The sequence below is a fragment of the Dromaius novaehollandiae genome, chromosome 1 (assembly GCF_036370855.1).
Source record: "Dromaius novaehollandiae isolate bDroNov1 chromosome 1, bDroNov1.hap1, whole genome shotgun sequence".
Classification (NCBI taxonomy): domain Eukaryota; kingdom Metazoa; phylum Chordata; class Aves; order Casuariiformes; family Dromaiidae; genus Dromaius; species Dromaius novaehollandiae.
In genome coordinates this window covers 151,938,634-151,959,165 of record NC_088098.1, presented here as the reverse complement: position 1 = coordinate 151,959,165, position 20,532 = coordinate 151,938,634, and the positions used below count along the sequence as shown (strand labels likewise).

Sequence of the window (20,532 nt, the reverse complement as noted above, 5' to 3'; positions counted from 1 at the left end):
TGTTCTGTGCTCATAATGAAAGAGTCCACTGAACTTGCTCTATGACATGAGTCAAAATGAACGAAGACTGGAGCTTCACTATTTTTTTTGTTTTTCTGAGAACATCTGCACTATTCCTCAGCGTTAGGACCGCAGGACAGTAGGATGGAGCTGCAATTTGTGCTTCAACTACACCAGCTTGCATATTTCACCTTCTACAAGGATATCTACTGTTTCTTCCTGAGAAGTGATGCTGTCTACTGTCCTGCTTTTGTGCCAAGAACAATAGATGAAAAAGTGTCATGTTAAAAGTTTGCCAGACAAGGAAAGCACAGGGAACTGCCAGCTTGCTTGCTTGTTTGTTTTTTCTCTGAAATGGCTTTAGGAGGGTAACCTTTCCTCTCAATCCCAAGCAGCTATGTTATCTTAGGTTACTGTACCTGAGCTGGGTCAGACAGATAAATCTACTGTACCCAGGTGTTCTCGGTTGTTATTTTTTCTCTTTCCCCTAGAAAATAAGCTCAGTTCATTCTTGCCCTCAATGTTTATTGGTTATTTATAGGTTTATTCCTATTGTTTTCATAGTACTACAGTCCATGTGCTTAGAGATGTTATCCCCCTTTATGTAAATCTAAAATGCTAGTTGTGCAGCCTGCAAAATGTAGTACTTAGTGGCCTACTCCAATTTTCTTTTGTCAAATTTCTTGGTTTTCAGAGGATGGGGAAAAATTATGTTAGGACTAACCAGATCCTCACAGTTTTGCTCATTTTCATCTTTCAAGGTAAACGTTTTTGTTTTCTTAATTATTTCTTTTTCTTACCTTACATAAAAATGTTGGGGGAAAAGTTAGTATGCCCAGCTTGTCAGCTGGAGTAATTCAATACAACTCTATAAAGCGAACTGGGAGCTGCTACAGTTTGTACCAACTTTGGAGCTAGTTTGCTAGACAAGTTTTCTCATTAGTATACTGATTTTCCAGTATTACTATTATCCTTGCTTTATAATAATTTGTTATTTCATTCTGGCAACTGTGCAACAGAAGAAATGTTCTTTGTCTCCCCAAAATTGTGAAACAGCTGCCCATGTACGAAATTCAGAAATTCCATAATTATTTTTTAAGTAAGAAGTTATCATCAATCAGTGCATCCAAAACTATAATTTCCAAATAATTGCAGTTGTATATTATCACAATGATGAGAAGTTAACATTTTAAGACTGTTGAGACTTCACTCAAGCCAGTACTCAAAGGGTTTGCAAACAGATGGTTCAAGCTGTGTAAAGAAAGACTACAGTACTCCATTCAGTAGTTGTCAGATGTGTGGTAGAAATTCTTCTATGGGTTTATTACTGGCTTGTGCTCACAGTGTTATTTGTATTAATTACTGATTGTGACCTCAAAACTTCAGACCTGTCCAGGAGAAAGGACTGATATTCAAAGACATTTGATGTCAGTGGGTAGACATAATACTCAAACATGGAATAACTATTCCTCACATATAGCTGTTGGACACGTTCTATCCTAAAATACATATATGCAGACACCACCGACAGAGGACTAATCCTGCACTGTCCTCAGTGTAGGCAGACATCTCTGTCAGAACAGATCTTGTCTTCCATTCAAGATGTGAAATGGACTTGTGTATCTTAAGACAGAGATAAAACCTGCTCAATTAACTCCATTCTGTTTGAAAGCTGCAGACTGAATTATTTCATCTAATAAAGAGCAATCAGGCTTTCAAATGGGTCCAGTCAGAGGACATTAAGCCATCTCACTTTTTAAAATTTTTATTTTTAGATTTTACATTAAGTGTCTTTCCCCTGGAGCCTATCAAACAATATTCCATTCCATTCCATTAATATTGTCATGTTTCCACACTTTATGCCTGACATGACATGCTGTGCTGTAATTCGCCCGACTTGAGAAGATACAGTTCAAAGGAAGGGGACAAATATAGTCACAAATATTAACAAGACAAGATTAAAAAAAAAAAAGAAAAGGTTGATCCAATGCAGCAGCTTGGTGTTGTGCAAGACCACTGTCAAGGCTGGGATCCATGGCAGGACGCAATACTTTGTGAGATGGGTGTATTTATTTTCCAGGGGTCTGGAAGTGAATCTGCGTGGGTAGACAGCACCATTCTCCATGCTGGCTCTAGAGATGAGTGGCCCTCACTTCGCTTGTATAGCTATGGCTTTTCTAAGGCTCTGAGGGAGAGAGAAAGAAACAGTATTTATTTCACGGATAGTCCTACTACTGCTGTCTTGCTAGCTGGGACTATGGAACAGGATGTGCTAATAAGGTGGCAGAGAAAATAGGCAATACTGATGAGAAAACGCTAGCACAAAACAGCAAGACAATTATGTTTCGAACAACTGTGGACTGCCAGGATGCAGCACTGGCCAGCAGCACCCTGGGGCTGAGGGTTGGCAGAGGCAGGGCTGGGCATGCCTGCCAGAGGCTATCCCACCACACCGAGGGAGCAGGGCACTGGGGGCAGCTGGGGCAGCCACAGCCCTGAGTGTCAGGCATCGCTGTCGGGACAGGGCCAAGCTGAGGCCAAGCTGGGTGGGCTCCTGTGAGTCAGGGTTCAGGTCAGGCTTGGTGAGGGTAACCAAGGTCAGACACAGCCCTGCGATGGCCAAGCTGGACCATGATGAAGGGGCTGGGCTGAGGCCAGGCTGGGACATCACAGGTCAGGGTCCAGATCAAGGGACAGACACAGGCATGGCTGCACAGGCAGGATCAAAGATGAGACCCTCAGTGTAAAGCAGCTTTCAGGGGAATGATGAGAGAGCCCCCTCTGCGGCCTCCTGGCAAGGCTTTCTGGTAGGGCTCCTCAAGGCCACTGGCTGCACCATCTCTAAGCTGGCCCAGAGCCTGGGCAGCCAAACAGCCAGGACAGGGTTTAGGACCCTCTCCTGGCCCCGGACAGAGTCTGGGGGACCCCTTCCCTCTTGCAAAATAGCTGGAAAGGGGTATGAGAAGGCTCCCCTGGAGGAGGTGCTGTAGGGACACTGCCAGAGAAGGATCAGAGGAGTGCCAAAAGCTGTTCAGTCCCATTCAGTAACGCCAGCTGACAAAATTAATCTCTTAGCAAACTCCATTCACTTTCACAACAGCTGTGCCCAACCCATGCTCACGTGCCTTGCTTCCAAGAGTTAGCTGGTATTAACCTTGTTGCACAAACCTAGGGAAAGTGGGAAATGAGGAAGGAATAAGAGTTGTAGACTCCAAGAAACAACATTTTAAGAACATGACCAGCGTTACTGAGAGTAAACCAGGAGGGAAGCATGTAAGAAACTGATTCTGAACGAGTCTGAGCAACACTCAAAGGACAGAACTGAAACTGGAAATGGCCTCTCCCAGAACTGGCAAGGAGCAATTCAGGCAGTAAAAAAAACAATGTTTCAATGAGCTTTAGGAGGTGAAGGGAACCATGAGATGACTCTCCAGCTGGTCATAGGTAGATTCTGGGACAAGGGAGAAGTAAAAGTGTATTTTGCACTGAGGTGAAAGAGGCAAGGGGGAGTAACTGGTGAATGAGAAAAACAAGAGAGAGACAGAATGGACACAAGGCACAAGAAGAAACAAAGTTGGTTGTGGCACAGTGAGGGCAAATTAGAGAATCAGACAGATCTTTGACAAAGAAGGAAATAAAGGGTCATCAGTGAGGAAGATATTCTAATTTTTCATTGGAAAGAAAAAAGTTTAAAAAGGGCTTACAAATTCCATGTGAGGTGGGGCACTTTTTCCACATCTCAGAAGTGGAAATTGGCCAGGTCGAATTAATTCCACCTAAAAGTATGTGTTCAAGTAGGGTCTCTCTCTGGAAGCCCTCAAAGACCCCTAACTATCTCCATTCACAATGCAGCTAACTGAAGCACTTACATCAAAAGACTTCTTCACGTGGTGCCTATAGATGGATAAAAATCAAGTGCCTAAATTAGGTGGACAAATCTCACACAGTGACACTGAGAGAAGTGAACTGCATCATTCTGATACTTCTAAGCTTAAAACACAAAAAGAAACTATAGTGCTGGCAATATAGTTAAAGGCTGTGAAATGCTAAGAGCTCAGCTTCTTCTTTATCCTCCCTGACTTCCTCAGAAAAGCTCCATCTGGTGAGGCAAAGCAGAACAAGGACAGGCAGAGTTGTCCTTGCGCCTCTGTCCCCTCTTCTTTTCTCCCTGCAGTTTTGGCAACTGTGATGTGAAAGAAAATTAGATGACAATATCTCTAACTTCTCTTTTCTATTCCCTCCTTACGAAGGCGAGGAACAGAGCTGTTACACTCTCTAGACTGGGTCCTCTACTCATTGTAAGATTTTAGCATTAAATAATAATGGAGTGAATTTCACTCTGCTTGTAAGCACTCAAGCAGGCAAAACCAACTTTTCGTTGGGATAACAGACAATTGGAAACAAAGGTTTTAGATCTGCAAAAATACCAGATTGCTTTGGAAAAGGAAAAGTAGGTCAGGTCACTCAAAATAAGTTCTCTGGAGACTGGGACAGGCAAGAAAATTCATGTTGGTATTATAAAATATGACACCTTTAGAACATCTGCTCTGCAACCTGAGGCTGAAAGGGCTAAGCTTTATACTGTTAAGAATCAGAGAAGAAATATGCAGCTAATTCGTATGGTCCAGGTTGAATACAGGCAGTATTTTACTGAATTGGTCTGATAATGAATAATATCATCCTCTTTTGAACTATCTCGAGCTTTGCCAGTGAATTTGGACAATTTTCACACAACCTCAAGGCCCCGCTGCCAAATGCAGATCCATCTTATAATGCAGCACATGGAGGAACATTGGCTATAGGACACAAACATTGCAACGGAAGTGCTCAAGAACTTACACACTCTCCAGGACTGTAACAACTTGCTGAAGAAAATACTTCCCACACTGAGTCTGGAACACAACAATGTGTTTCTTTACTTTCAAGGGTGATAAACTCAGCTCCAGTCTGAACCTGAAGGGAAGGATAGCACAGCCCTGTGACCCTGTGGCTATATTACCTCGCCTGAAACAACAGGTTTTAATGGAGGAGAAACAATCTCCTTAGCCTTTCACATATCTTTGTCCCATCTCACCCCCTAACACTGGCAAATCCACACCAGCAAATTCACACCTACTTGAAGATTAATGGACAAATATTACATGTGTCCAGCCATGTTGAAAAAATCCTATAAAAATGAAAACACCTGTTCATTAATGAAACTCTGAACATTAGGTAATTAAAGTCTTGTTAACCCAGTGACTTCCAAAACCCTACCCCAGAATTCCTATTGTTTGCACAACTCTGAATCCCATACAGAGAGGCTCACTCAGAGAGTTGCTCCTGTCTGCAGCAGATGTTCTTGTTGTTTAGGCAACAGGAGCCTCAGGGACCCTGTGCTGCACTCCTGCAGGAACAATCTACATAATAAATTTGCATGAAATTCAAATGACAGTTGGGATAAATATTGTTTGAAATGGAGAAGCGTTAGTTTTGACAGCAGCATTTCTAGTGTTACCATTCTCCCAGAACAAGGTCATGCTGTTCTAGACAATGTTTGTACATCTCTCAAATAGACGGTCCTGGACTGAGCAGCTGGTATCACGATCAGCTGAGAAATACAATGTCAATGCAATAAAGTGATGTAAGACAACAGTGATGTAACTCTGAATAACATGATAAGTGGTGGTTACCACAAGCCAGGTATTGCCAGATACTGGAGGACTTCAGGGTGAAGACAGCCAGTGATAGCTATGGAGGAAAAGGGAGGACTGCTGTTAAGAAAGATGTGGATGAAATGGGAATGTGGCTGTCATGGCAGTATTTTGCATGGATATTGGTAGGGCAAGAGGGCCCTGAAAGAAGGTTCTCCCTATCATTGCCCTTTTGACTTTTCTTAGATGTTAAGTTCCTTTTTCATCTGAATGAGGGAAATTTCACTCTCCTGAGGATTGGGTAAAGCTTAATTCTCCACTTAAAGAAAGCAATTTCAAAGATTCAGGAATCAGATCCAAAGACAGTTGAAGTAATTTATTTTTCTGTTTTACTTAACATGGTTTTATTGATTTGAATTTACCATTAAGAGAAGTAATTGAGGAGGGAGGGAGATAGAACTGTCTACCGTAATTTAATTTTCTGTCAAAATCCATGTACCTGCTGCACTCTCAGTTTCAATATTTTGGTTTATTGCCACTGGCAGACTACTCATTGAGAAGATTCTGCTTTATCAATAGCTAAATACTCTTGTGACTTGTCCTAACATACTTATGGAGATGAAAATATACAGGCTTCAGTTTAACACAATACCTAGTTGCAGTTTCAATAGAGATACCTGAACAGACTAAAAGCAGTAAAAGAGCAAGCACAACCAATGAGTGCATTCTGCAGGCCTGATCCTATAACCATTCACCTGTGAGTAACTTTCAAAAGGATTTTGCCTGTATGAATGAGGATTTGTCATGTCAGCGAAAGCTGTGGGATTGAATTCCCTGTTCCCAATGCTGAAAAGGGAGATGAAATGGTCTCTTCTTTTACAGTTAGGATGGGTCTGTTTGGTACTGTGTAACATTGTAATTGCAAATTTAATGTCACAAAATTAACTTCAGACTAATAACGCAAATACACATTGCTTAAGACTACAATGCAAACATCAGTGCAACTCTGCTTTTCATGTTGTGCATATTAACATATCCAATTGAACTTCCCCAAAAGCCCTAGAGCTCTTCACAGCCTCATCCCTTACCCATGGTTTTGCTCAGACCACTGTTAGTATGCTAGGTCAGAGATCTAGTCTGACTGCAGGCTCTCTCTGTGTTTGCGAAAAGCAGGACGACACAATGGAAATGAGGGAAGAAGATGAATGGAGTTAGCATCCATATTTAAAGCAGTCTGGAAGACATCCTGGCAGAGTCTGTGCCTGGGTGCCAGAACAATCCTACAGAGCTCAGAGTCATCTCCGCTTTGGTCAGGTGCCATCAGGAGTGACAGTTTATGTCACACACAGCAAAAATTCTGACAGCTGAACCACCTTTAACAGAGGCAACTCCTGGCTCTGTTCAGGCACGGGCCAATTTGAAGTGGCTGGTGCACCATGGCCCACTAACAATGGCATGGGATCCCTTGCTAGAGAGGAAATAGCCCATGCTTTCCCTAACTTCCAGTTTTCCCTGAGAGGCTTTTATCCATCACTGAGACCTAGACATTGTTTCTTTCAACATGCCTGTTGTCATTAAAACCAATGTCTTGTGCATATTTTCTATAAACCAAAGGCAATGTGCTCCATTTAGCCCAAGACCCTCGAAAGAGGTGGTGAGAGGAAAATTATGATCTGAGACTCTCGTAGTTTACAACACAGATATGTTTACAATGATTTGCTCTCCCATTTTCAAGACTTGACAACCTCTACTGGTTCAGCAAAGTTATTTCACACTTGTCTTTTCTTAGAAGAAGTATAATGAGGTCTCAATTAATCTTGTTAGGGAATCAGAAAGCCTGATGACCACAGAGGGTCATTTCTTGGCTATGAATTTGCCTTGCACAGATCTTCTCCCCATGTCAAAGGACAGCTTTTTTTTGGATGAAAGAGGAAAGTGTTCCCAGGCTCTAGAAGTATGAAAGTCACCGGAATCTATAGCCTCTTATTGCAGTTCCTGACTGCACAAAAAGCATGTTGGAAAGACAAGAAAAGGGTTAAGAAGTCTTCAACATCTTAAAAATGGTCTATATGCCTTAATGGCCAAGTTATTGTTGCTTCTCTTGCTTTCCAGCTGTCTTGTAAGATCTTAACCGGCTGACTGCAAGTATTATACGAAGAATAGCATGTTTACAATGACAATAAAGTGTAAATTGCCCTCACATATGTCTATTGTGATAGATTCCGTCAAGAGACAATACATCTGATTCTGCTCTTGGTGACACTGGCCCTGCACCAGTGCCATCCCACTCACTTCAGCAGAATTATTCATAACCTACACGAGCAGGGCATGTGAAATCACACCCAACCCCCATGCCATGTCCTCTTCCTTCTTCCTAGCTCTCAGAGGCAGTTTCTAGCCTTTAGGATTTATTTCTTTCTAAAGGAAAATGAGTTCACAGGTTCTCTCTTCAGCCTTTTAATATCGCTTGAATCTCTATGGGTGGAGGTCAGATTTTCCCCTTCCAGTAGGAGTAGGGATTAAGGAACTCATATTTGGCAGAGTAATGGAAGGAGATTAAAGAATTCAAATAATTGGTACAGGGGTTATAGCTCTGTTCTCATAGTACATGGAAGTGTTTTAGAAAGAAATCAAGAGAGGTCAAAACATTAAATTACTTTCTACCATGTTCCTAGCTTTCCCTTGCTGCTGTAGAAAAGCACACTAGAGGAGCATTTTCCCCTTCTACTTCAAGCAATATTGTTTCTTCCATTACAAAACCACCATATAAAACTTTGTAGTATGTCAGGCCTGATTCTGCACTCTCTTGCATTTCTGAAAAGAAATCACTAACTGCAAGTGCAATAACTCTTAGAAGTTACACTGACATGGAATGCCAGGGGTAGGAAGAAAGGCAGAAGCCATGTGTTGAAACCTATTTTGCAACAGAAACTGTTCAACTTACTTTATTTGGTCATGCATTCAGAAACAAATCTCTTTCCTTTTTAACACGATATTTCTGCAAGGAATGATTTTAAATTGATTTGACATCATTATACTGCAGTAATCTTCAAAAATCCATGCTAAATCAAATGCTTACAGTGTACAATCTTTCATAGTCCCTTATAGCTCTATTTTCTATGGCTCCTCACTGCAATAATTTCCCCATCCTTCTCTAGAGAGATTTCTTTCTATATTTCCATACCATTGTTTACAATTACTTCAAAGTGCAGTAAAATAAAATAAGCTTGGAAGTCTGTGAAAAGATCAAAGAATACTTTCTTAACAGTTGTTTTGTGTGTAGTTAAATCCTACAAAAATATAATTCCAGAAAGTCAGCGTTATAGAAAAGAGACGTCTCCGCTGCAAGCCCATGCTCACGAAGCCTAATGACTGGTCTGTGTGGAGGTTAAGGGAAGTGTATTGAAGCCCAGGGGCTATCACTTGCAGAGGACAGACATGCTGCATTGGACCTGACTCTTCCTTCACACCAGCACAACTGCAGGAAGTTACTCAAGTTACACTGACAGGCACCAGTGTGACAGAGCACAGGAACAGACCACCTCGTGTTAGGAGCTGACGTGAAGAGCTGTATATGGGAAACTATTTGCAGTGTAGAGTAACATGTTTTTATTGTTCCAATAAAACCCAGGAAGCATAGCAAATATTTTCAAGTGCCACCTACTGGCACTTTATCTACTATTTACATAAATACAGCTATTTGTCATTGTATAGAGCAGATAAAGGGCTCCAGAAATTGGATAAGTCTCACCAGCTGTCTGGCCAACAGTTGAGCAGACTTCAAAGCTAGATATTACATCATTTTGTACACAGCACAGATTTAGCACCTTTCTCCTGAGCAGCTCAGAGACCTGCAAACTTGAACTAAATCTTTGTAAATCCAAGCAAAGCAAGTACAATCAGTGGAAGACTGTTCTTATGACAAGCAGGAAAGCTGGACCCACCAGGACAGTGGTTACCAATTCTTGGTCCCACCGCAAATCCCATCCTATATTACAGGATTTTCTTCTGAAAGCTCCAGCTTTTGGAACCAAGAGATTATATGAGAATACAAATTCTACTCAAGAATAAAATGGTGTATGCATGTGGTTCAGGAGGGTGGTCGTGGGAACCTGGAAAACAAGACCTCAGTGAACCTTGCAAGCAAAGAAGCAAGAGGTACTAATAATCACTTTTTTTCTTTTTATCGTAGAGTTTAAGTGAGGGGAAGAGCTGGTAAAGTGATTTGAATACTTGAGTTTGACAGTATTGCAAAAGCTGAATGGCAGGGCCAGCATCTCACAGGAACTCCGTGATGCAGCTGGCAGTAAATCCCAGACTTTCTCACTTCCAAAGTCCTGCCTCCAAAATGCTTCACTGAGCAGTATATCTGATCTTCCTAATGATACATGCTGAAAATAGAAGCAAAGACTGTTTTTTGTTGTTGTTTTGGGAACCCAAGCTCTCTTTTTGATGTGGGATTGGAAGAGCAGGAATATTAATGCTACTGTCACTTAATGTGAAATCCCTCTTTATGACTATTTTCTTTGCACAGCTGAAATGCCTAGAATATTAGAAAGAAAGTTTTTATAGACTTTGAGAGAAAGCAAAATTAACTTAATGACATCAGAAAGTTATTCAATATTGCCATGAGTTTTTAGGACAAATTATTAGTCCTCTGTAAAAAATCCACCCAGGATTTATATTGCCTGCCAAACTCACTCACAATATTGAGGGTAGGGTCTTATGAACCAGTTTAAAAGAAATTATAAATCTAAATGAGCACATTTGAGCATGAACCCTGCCATTTTCTCCAGACCAAACTAAGATTTATTATCAGAGTTATGAAACGTTAGACCCTATTATATATTAAAGAATCCTATTTATGACCACATAGTTAAGTCTGAATTATTGTGCTTATTCTAAACATTGCTTTTGCAAGATTTATGGATCATTCGTTTTACTACTTTCAGGGATGAAGCTTGCCATTCATAACCACAGCTCAGAAAAAATTTTTCTTCTGAAATTTTTTTTGAACTACACTCAATCATATTTCAGAACCAGAGAGGTGAAAAAATGTTACTATTTTTAGAAAACCCTCACATCTACTGAAAGAGGCTTTGACCATCCTTAGCTTTAAAAATGACTTATTTTTACAAGCAGCATTGCAATACTAAGAGTATTGGTTTTTTAAATGTAAATGTCTGAGAATCATTTCCTGTGAAAAGCCCTTGTTGCATGCCTATAATAAAAAGAGTAACATTCATGAAATGATTCTCATTTCTCAGGGTGATGGGGAGGCTACTATTATGGCTGTTCAATATGTTTCTATAACAAAATCCCCCAGCACCGTGAACCAGATCCTAGACTGAATTGTTACAGTTATGTTGAAGTCAGTGTAATTGGCACTGAAAAAGGTTTCTATTAACTGCGATTCTCTCGACAGCTGAAATATTATCTCATTTGAATAAAAATAAATCCAAATTTTGTGATTCCCCTCCCTTACTACCCAGGGCTACCAGGCACCAAATCTTTAGAGAATTCATTTAGAGAAAAGTGTTCTTGATACCTGAATAACATAACCCTGAACAAACCATAACCACTTATCTCTATCAATTGAATAGATAGACAGGATGTGGAAGCTTTGGATTATAGCTGATTTGAGTCCTTCACTGCTGTCTGGAGCTTAACCAGAATTGTGGGCCTCATACATTCGCCTGGAACACCATGGAAGTTGTTTTTTAATCAGTCCATGACTTCAGATGAAAGGAGATTTCTATGAAGAGCAGCCCATAGGTTTTGTTGAGTGTTCACTACAAGTAAACATTTGACTGAAAGAACTACTGCAGTCTTGTGGATTCGTGTCCTCTCCATATCAGGCTTTGACTCTACTAAGTTTATCTATTCTCATATTGTGGAACTAAATGGTTTTCTCCCATGGTTTTCTCTAGAGAGAGAAAGTCCTCTTGCAATAGGGACAGCTGGATTTTGTAGAGCGGAAATCTGGAGTCCATCAGTGCCTCAGCAGATTCACAAACCAACACCTTGAAGGCAACATGTTTGAGCTAGATTGATTTCCATCGCCTGAAGATCTCACCTCAGGTACTTTTATGACTTTTCTATTTCCTTCTGTAGGATCCTGGCCACACTAACATGTGACATGATTCTAAAGATGATTCTACCAGACCTGAGAGGTTTGCCTGCCATGTAATATAAAATCAACTGAGATATTCTTAGAAGATCTAGTTGAAACTAATCATGTCAGCTCCAAGAATAATCTGAAATTGAGGCAGGGAGGGGTCATTGCTTTATTTAGAAAACCAGCAAGAAATTCCTAAAAGTTACCAGGAATTCTGCAAAATACTGTTCTGAGATAGTGAAAAGATTTGGTCTTAGAATTTTTTAACAAAAGGAGTACCCAGCTCTTACACCCAGGTGCTCTAGTTTAGTCACAGCTCCCATGGCTGTCAGGCTCCCACTTACTTGATGCCTGAAAACAGGAACTGGAGCTCTCAGTGTGTCCAGGTGAAAGAAAATTTGCAGCATTAGGAAACTGGGTCAAGACATTTTGCCATTTGGCTGACCTGACATGCAAAGTGAGATGTTTTTGAGTGCTAATGGCCATGTAACATCCCTATTTAACAAGTATAATCTTCTACTTTTGGGAAGTTATCCATGGAAGAAAATCCTGATTTTGACCCCCCAGTTGCACACAGCACAGATACTGTATTATTAATATAGAGGACATTGGAAATGATATGTGTTTCTTTTTGGGGCAGCAGGGTGATGGGGAGTTTACTGTTATGGCTGTTCAATATGTTTCTATAACAAAATCCCCCAGCACCGTGAACCAGATCCTAGACTGAATTGTTACAGTTATGTTGAAGTCAGTGTAATTGGCACTGAAAAAGGTTTCTATTAACTGCGAATATGGTCTTGTATGTCTTTTGTTTATTTGTATGTTTATTTGTTGCTTTATTTTGTTTGTGTGTTTTATTATGCAATGAGAAGACAATAATAACACTGCCATTAATAAAGCAACTTGCCTCATAAAAGTGGCAAGTTAGGTGTAATGGTGTGTTAGCTGGCATGACCCATGGCTGTCTAGGTCATACTTGAGTGAGTTTCAGAAGCTGCGCTAGTAGTGATTGTCTCTAGTTTCCTTCTATCCAGGTGAGTATCAAGAGTCTTCACTGATTTTTCCTAGCTGCTGCTTGATATCATTGACCATGAAGTATTGCTGGCATGTCTGGAAACCTCAGCAACGATAGACAGAGCAGTGCCTGAGGCTCTGTTCTCTCTCAGAGAAGACCCCAAAGATAGTAATACGTAACCGCTTGTCTGTCTTGAGGACTTTCTTGTTTGTAAGCATCAGGTGGTTCTAGTTTCTCGTGCATCCCTGATCAGTGTGCACATCAAGGCATCGGTTGCACCCACTGTGCGACAAGCTTTCTGATGTGTTCCCACATATCACCTCTGCCCCTTCTCCTATGTTCCTTGTTTTCCTGCGGCCACATTCCTGCAAGGTACGAAATGTTGGATGGGAAGGCTAAAGGCAGTACAGCAAGCATTCACAGTCCCAGAAATAAAATAATAACGAGTCAAGGGAGTAGTTTCCTGATAGTGTAAAATGACTTATCTTTGCAGACTTCACCTGGTCCTTGGTTTTGACTTGAACCTGGCACAATGCCTCATTTTGCACAGCTGACTTTTGAAATGACTAACTTATTTACACAGTAACTATGCATTGAGCTCACTGCAGCAGAATCGGGAGGGAAGCTGCTCTGGTTCTCAAGGTGGAGGAGGGCTGGGAATGACAGGAAGACACACAGCAGGAGATTTCTCTAAGATCAACTCCCAAGTCATTAAATGGAGGCCAAAAATGAGAACGATACTTCCACCCACTGTTTAAACAGCAAGGTCCCATAGCACAACTCCAGGTATGATAGCAGGGACAAAAATACCCTGGCACTTGCCTCTGCAGAAGGGTCCAGATGGTGACTATGAGATATTGAGAACATTTGTCTGCATTGGCAGGACAACGCATGAAACCCAACAGCAGAATGTCCCCTATGCGGCACCTGTATATGGCCCAGCATGTAGAGTCACCAACACTCCCTTAAAGGACCTGCAAGGGGTAACCAAGGACTCCAACAGGGAGCAGGTTAGACTGTGCTTAATTTCTAAAGTAGATTTTAGTAAGTTGAAGATTTACTTTTTTTTAATAGCAATACCACTACAATTCTTTATGTAGGCATAACTATTTGGGGCAAAGATGCCTTAATAATTGTGTGAGCTGTGACTGCCTGCTATAGCAGGGGACTGGAGCCAGCTATTTGGAAGTATGGTTCCAGTCTGTTGTCAGATATTTCATGTGCCTGTATATCTGCCCTGGTAATTAAGAATAATCAAGCCTAAAAGTCTGCACACTTCCCAGTTTACTCTTGCAAAACCATAACAGCTTTCCCTTAGAAAGAAACTACAGCCAAATGAGAGTGATGCTGGTTTCAAATTGCATTAACTTGTAGAGCCTTGTACACAAAAGGACCGCTTGCATAGTTGCTCCTGTGAGGCATAACACGGAGTTTGGCCCTTTTTGGGAAACTCATTACTTAACAATACATTATTGTGTTTGATTGAATTGGCATGGATATGCTTGGCAAGGCTGCAAGAAGAATCTGTGTTGTCAGGCCAAATGTTTTTCAACCTGTGTGTGCTTGTGTTCAGGTCTGATAAGGTTATCTGCGGTGCATATGCTGCTCATTAAAAGGTTACATTCTTGTACTGCCCATATAGACTTCAGGGAGGTTGTACTCCATGCTGAAAAATCCATCTGGAAAGGCAGGTCTGCCCTAGACCAAGGCTAGAGTCAGGCTCCCCCTTCCCTGTTCTGCTGCTGGCCCCTCTGCTTCTGCCTCCTGGGCTGCACTATGCCTCTAGTTCAGTAGGAGGGCTGCGTGGTGCCCCAGCCTCCTGTTCTGCTGGCTGGTTAGTATGACACTTACAGGGCAAGATAAGGGGTGGTTGAATCCTTTGGGGCTTGATGAGGTGATTGAGGCAACTCTCTCATACCTCATGTATGTGTTTTAATGACTGTGCAAGAAAAGAGGACCTTACCTTCCTCAGAGGTGTTTTGGAATTACAGTGAACATAGTTTCTGTGCTTTAGGCTGGACTCCTTGCTGTCCATGCCTACCAGCCAGGTCTTTCCGGAGATTTTAAAGAGGCGGCTTTGCCTTTGGGTATCCACCTCACCAATCTTTTCTCCTTATATACCGAGGTTCTTATTTAGGCATTTACTAAATTTCACAGTCAGTGTTGTAGATATGCCTCAGGCTGGAAGCTGCTGGGCCATGGATAGATTTCAGTGCTACCATTTTCAGTTTTATTTTAGGTGCTATTGCAGATATTCTGACTCTCTTCCCTAAGCTCTGGTACACTGGAAAATTAAAGCTACCTGAGCTGTCAGTAAGGCCTGGTCTAAACACAGCTTTTGCATTGGTTTAACCCAATGGGATGAAAATTTAGATTTTATTTTTTTAGATAATAATACCAATATAACTCTTACTATAGACACAATTATTTTAGGACAAAGGGGTCTTGATAGCTGTATATCATCCATGTATGAAGGAAACTATACTGAGAACTTAGTCCATATTGGGAGATTATACCTCTTTGACCATATCAGACTTATTAAAACAGAGAATTTCTGACATATTTTACAGATTTCAATGTAGCAACAGTCCAGGTTTTTCTGTCTACCACTCCGCATTTTTGAAGGCCAAATGAGCATTTCCGTCACTAGAATGGGCCTTTTAAGGTCACCCTTGCTGCATTAAGCAAACCTGACATGAGTTTTTCTCTGGTCAAGGAGAAATCTTCTTCTTTCTCTCTAAAAATGTTCCAGTTTCCAGCCAGCTTCATTTCATCTGCCTTTGTCTCCATGAGTCTTCCTTCTGCCATTCTGTCTTCTCTGGAGAAGGATGTGGGACTGAAGGGAGTCTTCTGGGTCTTCCTGACTCCTTGTCTTTCCTTTTTCTCTGTTTCTTTCTTCCTATTCCCTACATTGCAGCTCTTTTGCCTTTATTAGCAGATTCCCAAACCTCTAATCAGAACTTACTCCTCCCGTTCTTACAGAATCTTCCCAATCATTTCCTTACCACTCTACTTCTGATCATCTCTTTCTTGGCAAAATGGTTTTCTGATGTCAGGAAGAAAGTAAAATCTCTGAATCTATAGTTTCAGTTCTTACCTGGAAGGTTTTGTTTGCCAGTCTAAGGACTAGAAATGATTTTCTTTTCCTTTCTTTTTAATGCTACATCCTGCAGAAAATGGTTGTTAAGAAAAAACTGGTTGTTTAGGAACAGATGTTCTTCCTGTGTAATAAGAAGACTTTTCTTTCCTTGCTTTAGCAAGTTTTGCCACTGAAGGAATGGTACAGTACTGACTCAAAAAAATCATTTCTGCAGAAGTTTCAGATTGAGGCCCTTTGTCAGTTATTAGTTTCAAAAGCAGGCCATGAGGAGGAAGCAACCTTTGAGTCATGCACTGACTGGATAAATAACCTCTGAGTCATGCATTGACCAGATGCATGGATCCTGATGTCACCTCTGACCAGTCTACATAAGCAGCCATAGCTGCAAAGTACCTGTCTTGACCCTAGCTTTTCTTGGCCTCCCTTCAGTTATTGGGCTCAGCACATACAGCTGTCTGTCCCTCCTATTTAAAGAATAGCAACCTGTTTGGCCAGAACAGATTTGCTTTTGTTGCTTTTGTTGCCTTGTCTGTGGCAAAAAGCTGTGTAGGAAGTTGGCTATGTCTGCTCTGCTGCAATCTCCTGTCAGAGTCAGGGCTGTCCTTCTGGTGTAGTCCTGCACGAACAAAAGAGAGCTGGGGACAAGAAGCCTTTTTCACTCTGCATCATTGCTGGCATTCAGATGAGAAGAGAAGCTCCATTTCTCCCCCCAAGTGAGAGCTGGGCCACCAATTCATGTGACTCATGTTCTGCATGTTTATACATGAGTGTAGCAGCAGTTGCTGCTCTTTGAGCTCCCGCAAGCCTTGGTAAAAATGCCTTCAGGTGCAGCTGCTTCTGAACCTTCCCCCCACTGCCGGATGTGGCTTACAGCCACAATCCAGCCCTTAGATTGTAAATGGCTTGGAGCGGAGATTATGCTTTTCTTTTATGTTAAACAAGAGCAACCCACACTGAATGTGCTCATTAAAAAATCATGTTTTTCAACACTGATCCCTTGGGCTATAGTTAGAGCTCCGCAATATAACATGCAAGAGATGGGTTGGATTCTCAGGCCATCCATGCTCTGAAAAGGCTGAGAGGACAGCAGAACAGCGGGCGGGAAGAATAAACCCCATACCCAGGGTGCAGCAATAAGGGAAGCCTTCAGTAGGAGATGTCCTTAGTGCTGTGACTGCTTAAATGAATTTAGGAAGGATTCTATTGGGTTTGAGTGAGTGTTCCTCTCAACCAGAAGGATAAGCTGTTTGCACAACTGTTGTATGGTGCATCATAAATCTTATCGTACATTAAAGACTGAATTATATAATACCTTGTGCCATTACTACAGGGTATTTCTTCTGGCTTTCTTTATCCGGGAAGCCTGCCCATCTATAAGGACAACATGCAGAGGTGGATAAATGACACAAGATAGGAGAAAAATGACTAAGTAGCTAAGCTTATTGTGCATCATATTAACTTCATAGATATCCCTAATGATTTTGCTATAGGTGAAGTATGTGAGGGAACTAGTAGAGATAAAAGATGTTAGAGTGTTTAAGGACTCCAGGCATAAAATAAATGTATCGCTTGAGCTGAAAGCAGACCGATGTCCTGTGAAAAATATTGAGACTTCATTTTTCTCATCCTAAATATCAGGAATCTTAGGAGAATGATATCCCACTTACAACTGCTGCTCCAGCAGTTTTGACAAGCTCAGGCCGCTTTGGGCAAACTCTTCCATGCAAGATCTTCCCATTGTAGCTTGTTGATCTGACTGTCCCTTCTCCAGGCACCTGCATCCGACTGCACAGGGCGGCTTGCAGGAGTGGGATCTCAGCTAACAAGTAAGGTACAAAGGAAGGAGGAGCAAAGGCTCCTATATTCTGATGGGCTGCAAAACCAATTGCATTAATACTCCCTGTGTCCTTGGTGCACCATTTGGGGATGAAATTTGTTAACCAAATATCTCTGCATCATGATAATGACAAGGCAGTTCAACAGTTTGAGCCTCAGTGCTCTACCAGCCTGAGCTGAGCGAGGCAGAAGAGAGACTTCTCCACTGTTCAAGTTGCAAGTGTGTTATTCACTTTTGGGATAAAAAGGGTTGAGGCTTGAAAGAAACTGGCAGAGATACAGACATCACAGAAAAGTGGTGTCTCTGTTGGGTTTAGGATACAAGATTAAAAGACTATATGCGAAAGGAGAGTTGAGGTGGCCTAGAGCAGCATTTCTCTGCCTGCAGTCTGCACAATACCATCTATAAGATGTTCAGAGGTCATCCTCAGAAAGATTCTAATTATTTTAATTACAAAAATAAAATAATTCCCCATAAATCCTTCACATTCACGCAGGTAAGCATGCCAACGAAATGGGAGAAGGAGACCAGAAGTAATAAAAGAACACTCAAAGTGTATCCTAATGAAGTCAGACTGTAAATGACCACTGTTGTGACAATGTCGCAAGGGCTAGTCCACGGCTATCCTTTGAGGAGGTCAGGTTAAGAAAAACTGAGCAACCCCAAACGCTTCAAACAGTTTACTGTCTGACTTGCTTAGCTTGTGAGATTAGTCTGTTGCACCTGAACAACTGCACTAGAGGCACAGACGGTTGCCCTGGGGCCTGTAATGGCAAAAGCTGCCAACAGTGGAATTGCATTTGAGGGCACCATGTGCCCTGTGGAAACTTTGCTGCTCAAAAACGATGGACTAGCTAAATCACCCTCTTCTCTTTTCATTGTAAAGCTGACATGTTACCAGAACATCGCCCTGGACAGTTTTGACAGCTGGGGCATGTAAACCTTATTGTCCTAAAGAAACAGCTTGTGCAGCCTAAGCACTTGTACTCTCTGTGTCATTGACACCATCAGTGGTCTGACTTTGGAACCAGCACATGAGCAGTCCTTCCTCTGACCCTGAACCCAAAAGGGGCGTGAGGAACAAGTGCCCCCTTCCCTCCTGGGAAACCTCAGGCACACTTTGAAAGAATTCCTTGCTTGTGACTGGGAAGATAAGCATTTGGACCTAAAAATACCATCAATGTGGCCTGCCGTGGTACCATCTGGAGATCGTTTATAATTATTGTAGTTCGTGGGTTAGCACACACCCCTTCCAATAGCTGGAGGAGAACTGATGATAACTACCATGAAAAATTGCATCTTTATTTATAGCAATGCTAAGAAAGTGCTTAACTGGCTAAAAAAGCTGTAAAATTGCTTTTCTTAATATAGACTTGTGTTCAGCAACAAAATTGGAAATAATTATCAGAAATGTATTCTAGAAATGCAAAATTTCATTCATCTGGTAATAAATAAGTTGCTTACTAGTGAATGTCAGGAGAGTAGGGTGGTGTCCCTTTCACTGAGTTCCCTTTTCCAGGTGTTATTTTATGCCTCAAATGATAAAAGACATTTTACTGCTGCTCAATAGGAGAAAGCAAGCTTGTAGTTCAGAGTATGCAGACACAAGTGAACCAGTTTTTTCCAGCTGGAACTAGGTTGTTGCTATAGCAACATCCAAATGATAGACAGATTTTCTGAATGTGCAGTGGTCTACTGTGATAACAGAGCTTCCAGGATTTCTACCAAATAGCTTCAAACTTGCTAGAGTGCAATAACACCAAATGCCACATCTTTGAAACAACACAAGCAAACAAAAAACAGTGCAATAACAAAATCATTTTTCACCTATCTTTCAAATAAAAACCCCACTTAACACATGGCATTTATATTCCTAGACAATATCCTCCTGCCAATCTCTTTTTAGTGCACTGGCATTCCAAATGACAGACCACACTCTAAGTTTAACACCACCTACAGACAGATTTGATATGGTTGCTTGCTAAGTGTGGAATGCACAAGATGCTAGCTCCTTTGGGATTTTTTTAGGCCACATGCTGACTGCACATTGGTGGGAATCTCATTGAGCCAGTGAAGCTTCACAAGAGCATGCCACTCTGTTCATCACTACATTCTGCAGCACAGAGACCTTAGGGATTAAACAGCTGAGCACGTGGTATAACAGTTATTATATTCATAAATCATCCAAACAGAAGTTTCTTAGGGGCCGGTTCCATAAAGTATAAAACATACCTGGCTTGGTCACATCCCTCTTGCACACATTGCACATGTGGTTTTCATTCAAAGCAGTTCTGAATGAAACCTTCCTTCCCTTCCTCTCCTCTTCCTTCCTTCCTGCTCTGCTCCAGGAGCGGAAGGTCCAGGATTTGGGATTTCTAGAAAGCAAACACTTCCTGAGCACAGCCGAAGTCAAGAGCATTCCTGAGACACTTCGGCCAGGCTTTTCCATCAGCCATCACCTCTCATTGGGAGCACTACCGCACCATCTGCGGGCTGCAGTTTATAGAGTGTGTGTAACATCCTTTTGCCCCGAGTACCCAATTCCTCAGGCAGTTCCTCTTGCTGGGAAACTGCTGCCAATTACACTGGTGAAATCATCCAGGGAACTTGGCCTGATGTCTGTAAAAGCAATTTCATCTCCATTGAAATGTATCCGTAAATTGGAGACAGAGGTTTTGACTTGTTTATATGTATGAAATGTGATATTTAGATTACCCTCGCCACCCTTAGGTCTAATCACCTAGTTCTTAATAATAACTTTATCCTCACAAGAGACCTGGAACGTAGGGAGTTTTAACAGTAGCTTTGATATAGAGGCAGCTGGTAGCT

The 20,532-nt window shown here is 41.6% G+C and overlaps 1 long non-coding RNA gene across 1 annotated transcript; it reads right to left on the bottom strand.

Moving 5' to 3' along the window:
- Positions 1-1,749: 1,749 nt before the first annotated feature.
- On the bottom strand, positions 1,750-20,240 carry LOC112984986 (uncharacterized). Its single transcript, XR_003259633.2, has 2 exons — positions 19,936-20,240; positions 1,750-2,185 (listed from the first exon to the last, which is right to left on the bottom strand). It is a non-coding gene; the product is annotated as an uncharacterized LOC112984986 (long non-coding RNA).
- Between the last annotated feature and the right edge of the window lie 292 nt (positions 20,241-20,532).